This window comes from Rhodamnia argentea, chromosome 9 (genome assembly GCF_020921035.1).
Source record: "Rhodamnia argentea isolate NSW1041297 chromosome 9, ASM2092103v1, whole genome shotgun sequence".
Classification (NCBI taxonomy): domain Eukaryota; kingdom Viridiplantae; phylum Streptophyta; class Magnoliopsida; order Myrtales; family Myrtaceae; genus Rhodamnia; species Rhodamnia argentea.
In genome coordinates, this window is record NC_063158.1 from 10,044,763 (window position 1) to 10,054,040 (window position 9,278).

A 9,278-nucleotide genomic window follows, 5' to 3' on the forward strand; every position below is an offset into this window, starting at 1 on the left:
CACCACTAATATTCTTGCCAAGTTCAGCATCTTTTGAATAAACAACATTTTGAGATAAACTTCGCTGTTTTTGTCATACGTCTCGAGCTAAATGGCCTCTCAAAGTTTGTGCACATGATCCCAAGAATTTTATCTTCACCTAGATAACTAGCTAAGATCCTTCGAAATGGAAAATGCAGTTCTAAGTATCGATTTACCTGCTAATCTCACTATTACAAATTGTTCTTAGAAATGCAACCACACCAATGACGTCATTTCTAAATCTTTTGGGAGGTCTTTCTGCAAGAAACTTTCTGATAAGTTTTTAGAGAAGAGAGTCTGTCGGGCCATCTCTCTTTTCTATCATGTTTATCATTTTCTCTTTGGTGAAAAAGCAGTCCATAATGTTCAAGGAGGAAGTCTCTGCATAAACTGTAAAAGTTGGTCATCCCCATAGACCTAGGTTAGGGATATATGTGCTACTTGTCACAACTGAATTTGCTAGGTAAAATAAACAATAGGGCCCCACGTGATTTTAGTAAAAAGAAACCATTAACTGAGCAATAATTTTCATCCTAACTTGATTCAGATCTAAATATTTGGTGCAATGAAATGAATGGCAAATCGTACTTTAAAAAACATCAATTATCTCATCTAGAGACAAAGATGATAACATGTTTGTCATATTGAAACATGGATTTACACTCTTTAGACTCTCCAATTTGTTGACAAGATCACAAGGACGAAGAAGTTGGTGCCATCGCGAAAAACCGTTGCATACTTTTATGAAAACCAATTGCCCTTCAAGAATAACATTCACAATGGTGAATCACCTCAAAACTCCACCAAAGATTGCTCTACTAATAGATGAGAGAAATTGATACTTTTTAAAGGATGATTTGCCATTCCTTCCAATGTACAAAATATTTACATCTAAATCTGCTTTTCACCAAAATCCTGTGGAGTGCTATTGTTCATTTTACCTAGCAAATTCAGTTGTGACAAGTAGGACCTATATCACTAAGTTAGGCCTTTGGGGATGACCGACTTTTAATGTTTATGCAGAGACTTCATCCTCGAACATTATGGGCTACTTTTTCACCAAAGAGAAAATGATAGACATGGTAGAAAATAGAGATGGCTCGCCAGCTTCTATTCTCTACAAATTTTATTAGAAAATTTCCTCGGGAAGGACCACATAGAAGATCCAGAGATGGCATCATTAGTGTGGTCGCACTTCTTGAAACAATTTGCAATAGTGAGCTTAGCAGGTAAAGTATCACTTAACCTTCTATCTGACCCACTTGTTCGATATTCTTAATCCTCCTTTTCACCTTTTAGACAAACCGATACTTAAAATTGCATCTTCAATTTCGAAGAATCTTAGCCAATTATCTAGGTGAAGATCAAATGCTCGGGATGATGTGCAGAAACTCTGAGGGGGTATTTAGCCTCGGGAATTATGACAAAACTGGAGAAGTAGATCTCCAAAATATTGTTTATGCAAAAGCAGTTGAACTTAGCAAGACTATTAGTGGTGAATTCATTGTCATATGTCTAGAGAAAATAAGGTTTAGAAATGGTATTTTTATTTTATACCATTTAGTGTTATGGAAGATCATCTAAATTGACCCATTTAATTGAGTTGCCGAAAGCATTTACTCATTCATTTGTATTTAACTTTTAGCAGTCCATACAAAGGAGAGTTTGAAGGTTGTGGTCCTTATAAGAAATTGGCTTTGCCTTATCCTACCTTACCTTGTGGAGAAATCCCTCCAGGCTTCATGGGATATGCAGTTGACATGGTTGACATAGACATCGATCATTTGGCAATAAGGAAAATTGAAGACCTGGAACTTCAAGAAACACTGTTTTGTTGGCTTTTTAGCAAGTTATAGGTTTATGACATTAGAGCCCGTGTCTGCATTATCACGGTGCTATATCATTGGATGGCGAACTAATATGCTCTTGGGTTCTAGTACTTATGTTTCTCTCTCCAATCTTCCAAATGTTTTAAGTAATTAGAAAATTTATGTGACCAAGATCTGACCTAATCAAAAGAGAAACGGAAATTGGTTATTATTAATGATAATATGTGATCAAGCTAAATATGCCTCTTTACATTTTCTTTGAGATTGAAAAAGGAGTGAGAGACATTTTAGATGCATAATCTATCATTCTTCAAATTGATCAAGGACGATTTTTCTTCGCTCTAAAAGTTGCTGCAGCAACAAGAATTCATGTAGGTTATTTCTTCTATCCGTTTATAATCTTAAACATGTTTCACCACACCATACTACATGCTTTGTTGATTATTACAGCTCCTGGGACCTGATTGTTGCTAGTTCATGTTTAGGGAAGGAAATCTCCATTAACTGCAACAAGTTACCTTTTTTACCGTTTTCTCTCTTTAGGAAGCCAAGCATATTCTTTCCTATTATTATGTCTGAAGTTCAGATAAATGCTTCTCTATAGAGTACACGATGTAGGATGCTTATTGAGGAGGCAATGTTAAGAGTTAAGAGAGACCCTCTGCAATACAAATACCCTCTGCAATATACGTAAGGACTTTTGTAAGCTAAAGGACATGGCATACTAAGATATATGAACACTCTCAAGGAAGCTCCGTGTCGGTGTCGAACGCGTGTCAGTGTCGAACACGTGTTCCACATGCTTTGACGCCTATTCAACTCTCACAACAAGCCAGCGACATGAGAGGCCGAAATCCTGACACGCTGTTCCGACATGCATAGGGTCAATTTTGATAATTGTTAATATTTTATTGGTAAAAGTAGAAATCTATCAAAATCTAAAAGCCTCTACCTAATTTCCCTAATTGCACAAACCCTAATCGCCGTCCCCTTCAGACGGCGTCTCTCCTCTAGGCCTCTCTGAGCCTCTCGGCTCTCGCACAACGTCAGGCCCTCTCACCCAATCAGTCCTTGCATGGCATCCCTAATCGTTGTCTCCTCTTGACCTCTCTCACCTTCTCGGCTCTCGTATGGCGTCCCTAATCATCGTCTTCTCTCAGCCTCTCTTAACAAGACAAGGATCGTTTCTAGCTAGCATCACCTCAGTCCGTTTCTGCCTCCTCATAGCTGCTCACCGTTCTAACCTAAAACTCAAGGTATGTTGAGCATTAATTAATTCATGTTCTGTCTTCGGATGCACTTCATGTAAGAAAATGACCGAGAATTCTAATTTCTGTTTGTGACAGATGTAACTGCTATTGAAGTTCACGTGATAAACCGAAGCTTTAATATTATGCATGTGATGGTTTGGTTGTGTAGTACTATTTCGTTGTGGCATTTGGACTTGGGCAGTGATGCCTACATTCTTCTCGATGAAATGCCCAAGTTAAATCAATGTCATTTTGGTTAATTCTCGAGCGTGTGTTCTACTTGTTGATTGCTACATGAAGCCGAGTCAAATCTAAAACTGAACCAATATTTGAATGAGTTTTCCATAAATTCGAGTAAAGCCATATAGATTTCAAGGTTTTTCTGTTGTTGATAAATTAAAATTGTCATTTACTTTTGGTCGTGCTTAAAAACTGTTCGTTTCCTATATATGCTTTATTCGTGGATGAGTTATGGTGTTTGTTTCGTGGATATGCTTTATTTGCCATTTATAGTACTTTTGTAGAATGACTTCAAGCATAGATAGTAGCACTTCAAGTACACGACAACCTAAATTTAGCAAAAAAGATTTAAATAAACCACTATGAATGTATATTTCTAAGTTGGCTGACCATAGAGATGCGAAGGGAAATTTATCCACCTAAACCAGCACATTAAGCATTGTCTTCCTTTTGGTGAATTGAGAACGTACAAAACCATGACTGAAGCTCACCGCATCAGAACACCAACGTAAATCTCGTCTCCCCAAACTATCAGTACATTAAGCATGCATATCTCACCACCAATTGCCTTTATTTAAGAATGCACATCTATATCATACTCAGACCTCAAGAAGCCTTAATCCTTCATAGTTTCATCTCATTAATGTGCTTTAAACATGGGTTTGTTCGAAGCATCCACTCAGAGAATTCTCAGCTCAAACACTACATTGAAATTCTATTTTTCCATCTCAGAGAAACCAGAAACATATGTGCTAGTGCATGCCAAAACCCATCACCACGCTCAACCAGAAAAGTACCCGAATTTCAGAATGCATTGGAAAAACCAATCATGCTATCGAATTGATGGTAAGTGGCACCGAATCTTGATCTATATCCAGAACTCATCAATCAGCGAGAAATTTGTACAAAGAACGAACTTACATACATGGCATAGAGCTCGATCTTGCTCTCATTCATGATGTTCCTCTGTAGCTTCTCTCCGCTTATGGCTCTAGCCTTGTCCACCGGAAAGGAACCATCAGCCACTGGCTTCAGCTGCCATTAAAACCGCATCGTCATCAGCCATATGAATTTCTTCACGCAGGAGATCAGCATTTTGTCTATTACATTCAGAAACTACAGAATTCTCGACACAATTGATAATCACCGATGCTCGATCTCCGGCTTCACTGGTGCGGACAACAAAGATTCTGTTGAACACGCTGCATTCAACGACAGAATGAGTCTCCTCCGGTGGATGAGCTTTGAAGGTTTCTGGTGATTTCCGAACTTGGAGGCTATGTCTGATTGCCGGAGGTGCACGGTGGTGAGGCTCAGGGAAGCCATTGTGACCGCTCCTTCTTCTTTGTTTCCGGTGCCATATTCATTAATCACCGCTTGACCAACAACATACGAAATCACAATATTTCCATCAATCACTGACCCATACAAACTATCAGCTCTCGAGATCGTTGAGCTGCAAGGAAGCGAAGTCCTTGAGATCGCTTTCTGCTTGCTGGACGATTGTCGCTTCCTCTTATAATAAGGGAATCGCCGATTTGTTAGATGAGAGGGAATATTTTCTGGTGCGATTACAAGGGAATCACTGGTTGGTTAGAGGATAGAGAATACTTCCTTCAAGAATGACGAAAAGATCTTCCTTCCTTGCATGAGAAATGGAGGAGGGCGTCGGATAAAGTTGGACCAAATTAATTGAGCAATAATATCTAAGTGGACCTCACAAAGCGAAAGTCAAACTAGACTACTATAGTTGACCGACTCTCTTGATACTTCGTCTGTCAAAATTTGAATTTTGTGGGTTGAAGTGTTGATGTTGCGATGTCTCTACATAATTTTCTTCGGAATATTGTAATTTGGGATTACTAACAAAATTTGGTTGTCAATACGAAAGAAAGACCTCCCTAAAGCAAAATGAACGACCGTCAAAATGTTTCCAACCAAATTTAATCATGCCTTCTATTTCAAAATATTTATTTATTTATTTTTCCTCCTTTTGAAGGCCATAGGCGGAAGGCGACAGTAATGAAAAACTACACAACATTGGACCATTTCTAGAAAGATCACGCGCAGCGTGGTTATCGGCATCGCAAACCTAATAACATTATCCAAAATGATCAAAGAAAAGAATCATCTTCTATAGCGAGGAACCCTTTTGTATAGCGAGGAACCCTTTTGCAATTCTAAGTTCCAAAATCAAAGATTGGCACCAACGGCAATCAAGGAACCCAAGAGATTTTTGTGGATGATAACTCGGATTAGATTTCGTTTGACTTTTGAATTTGAAATTTGAAGCAGATTATATTTCTTAGATTTAGTGTTTGTCTTCGGTTATAGAAGATTTTTCAGTTGTCTTTGATTATAAAGGATTTTTCAGTTGAGTATTTTAAGCTTTTCAGTTTTTACTATCTCTATGCGCATCCTTGACTTCCGTGGAGAAGTTTATTGTTGAAATCAGGTCATTAAGAAAGAAGCATACGTCCAAGAATTTAAATAATTTATTCTGATTCAATAAAAATTCCTTGCAATTTCCTTTTTTTCAATTGTTTTTTGGTAATTCGAATTTTACAAAATCCTTGAAACTTCAACGCATACAGAAATGGATTAGCTTTCAACCCTTGAAACCGTTAAATTTCTCGGAGAGAGAGAATGGACCAATCTGGACTCCACATTGATCTGGCAAGACTAATAAAAAGAAGAAGAACAATTTACTAATCCAACCATGGTGGTGGGGATCTTGGTCCATGCAAAGTGCGCAACCTGTAGACAACATTCAATTATCCAAATGTCACTTGATTTAAGCTCCAACTAAGCTCGGCATCTAGAGGATCTTTTTCAATCTCGACTTTTTTTACCTATTCTCGAGATTACCCTCAAGTTAAGAATGAATGAACTGCCGACATGGGGGAGATGTCATCATTTATTGCTTCTACAAAATATGGTATTCTCATTACTTTTGAAAGAAATTAAAAAGTTGACAACAGTTTCAAAAACCTATGTGGATTGCCTTTTAATTATTGCTTAATATCAATCATGTTGCCAGAGCACTTTAATTGTCATAAATATGATTTTTTAAAAAACTTTCACTACACTAAAATGTTGACTTGTAAATTCACATACATATCTGGAACCCCATTTTTAAGGAACAACTAAGATTAATATTTTTTTATAAAAAAATCAAACCTAGTTTCCTTCTTCATTCCTATCTGTATGTGCATGCGTAATAAGGATCATAGTGGGAGGAGATAGGTGATTGTGCATGTCCAAGAGTTTAGTAAGGACCATTGATTTATAAGCTAGCTGACTTGATAATCTGTTATGGATGATAAAGGGGTCATGGTAGAAAAATATTTTGATATTTATGGTCGGTTTGGCTCATATAAGAGGAATCTTGTCTGACTAGATGAAAGTGAAAGATACGTGCATAATGGGGATTATAAATATGCAAAAAATCAGGAGAATAATCAATGTGGTTAGGCAACAAATCCAAGTTATCTTGACCGATTCTCCCTTCACTTCTTTCCAATCATGCACGTCACCTTGTTCAAACTAGGCCACGATGAATAAAATGTTTTTTTTTTCTATCTCGCGGTGAAATAGCGGGAGGCGTGATTCCTTCAAGCAGAATCAGTTTGAAGAAAGCGACACACCCGCCCAACACAGAATGGAAAACAAGAGACGGGGAGAGGAAAGCCTGTGCGAAGAAAAATCAGTTGAGGAACACACGCAAATAAGTGCAATCTGAGTATGCTCGATGCAAATATGTGAGTTCTGATAGTGCAAATATGTGTAAAGTGGGTGAAGAAAAATGAAAATTGCATTGCTTGCAGAGGAATACATCAGGACGCCCTTCTTTGTCACGGAAAACCTTCAATGACAAACTTCTTACATGATTTACGACCCGCCTTGTTTTGATATGACCTAGCACTTTTGGACATACAAGAATGCAAGCTTTATGTACTTGCAATACTTCTGTCAACTCATAAACTTCTGAATTTACAAGAAAGATTTCAATCTACTCAAAAGAACGACACGGTCCACAAATTAGAGGAGATCAGGCACGACATACTAAACAAACTCGTTTTTGATCTCTCATCAATTTGATGAAGTCTGAACCCCCATTAACAATGCAGGCGGCATCAAATGTAGGAGCTGGTGACTCATACTATAGTTGATTGACTCTCGATCGTTCGCCTGTCAAAATTTGAATTATGTGGGCTTGAAGCATTGATGTTGTGATGTCTCTACTTAATTTTCTTCGGAATATTGTAATTTGGGATTACTACCGAAATTTGGGTGTCAACCCGAAAAAAAGACCTCCCTGAAGCAAAATGAACTACCATCAAAATGTTCCAAACCAAATTTGATCATGCCCTTTATCTCAAAATATTTATTTATTTATTTATCTATCCTTATTTTGAAGGCTATAGGCGGAAGGTGACATTAATGAAAAATTACGCAACATTGGAGCGTTTCTAGAAAGATCACGCGTAGCCAGCATAAAATGATAACAGATATACTTCAGATGTACTCCGAAACGAAGGAAAAAAACAGCATGAATCAATTTGAACAAACTTACAGATTTCTTTTATTTTGCCCTGATTATTGGCCTTGCAGACCTCATAGCATTATCCCAAATGATCAAAGAAAAGAAGCAACCATCATCTTCTATAGCGAGGAACCCTTTCGTAATTTCAAGCCTCCAAGTTCCAAAATTAAAGATTTCATCTCTAGCTCAATTGGCACCAACGACAATCAAGGAACCCAATAAATTTTTGCAGAAGATCACTCGGATTAGATTTTGCTTGACTTCTGAATTTGAAATTCGATTAGATTTCTTAGATTTACTATTTGTCTTTGATTATAAAGGATTTTTCATTTGTGTATTTTAAGCTTTTCAGTTTTACTATCTCTATGCACATCATTGACTTTCGTGGAGAAGTTTATTGTTGAAAGGAAAAAGCTATGATGACTGTCCCATCAATTATCACGGTGGGACGGTCCAATTTTGACCTCAATTTCTTTTGGTGTTTCATCATTTTGACTTTCATTTTGTTTTTCAATCGCAAGCTAAAATTAGAAGATAAAATTATAAGAGGGCACACACAATCACAAATAAAAATGACGGAATAACACTCACCAAATATCCGCATGATATGCTTGTTGTAATGCCTCGATTCTCGAGTACGCGTCATGGCATCCCTACCAATTTGCCTAAGGTCATAATGGATAACGTCCCAGGTGCACTATCGCCCCACGGTATTATAACACGCATGCGAAAACGTATAAACTCCCAATCGGATAAAACAACGGGGATAATAAAATAGGATCAACTGTGTCGGTAAAAAATGAAGTATGTCTGTCAATACAATACCAAAAGCAGATGATGATTAACCCCATGGAGCTGCTATCATGGACAACCGCACACTCCGAGGCGGCTCTTTAAGACCATAAAAAAGGGACTAAAGGTCAAGCACGGTTAAGTTCTCATCTACTCCAAAAGATATAGCTCTAGAAACTATGAACTCCAACAATCAGGCTGAGGGGTCACGGTCAGAAGAAACTTCAACTATGTCATCGTTAGCCGGGCCGGGTTAAGGAATCGAATCCACTATCTTGCCATCAAGGTTACCCATGAAACCAAAGCGATCCCAGCACGGGCCAAAAACACGATTGCCGTCAAGAAGAACCCACCCTTTGAAGGGATGAGGTACCAAAACCTTTATTCCCTCTTCCACGTAGATGGTCGTGATGCATTCTTCCCAAACCTTATTTGTGCTAGCTATCGAGTGACGGTTAACATAAATTTCGGTGTGAGATGGGATCCCAAACCTAATCGAATGCGGTTGATTTGACATCTTTACCTTGAACTTGAAAAGTGGGAACCACGAAGGGTGAGATATAATCTCAGCGGGTCACCTAAGCCCAGCTACGGCGTTGA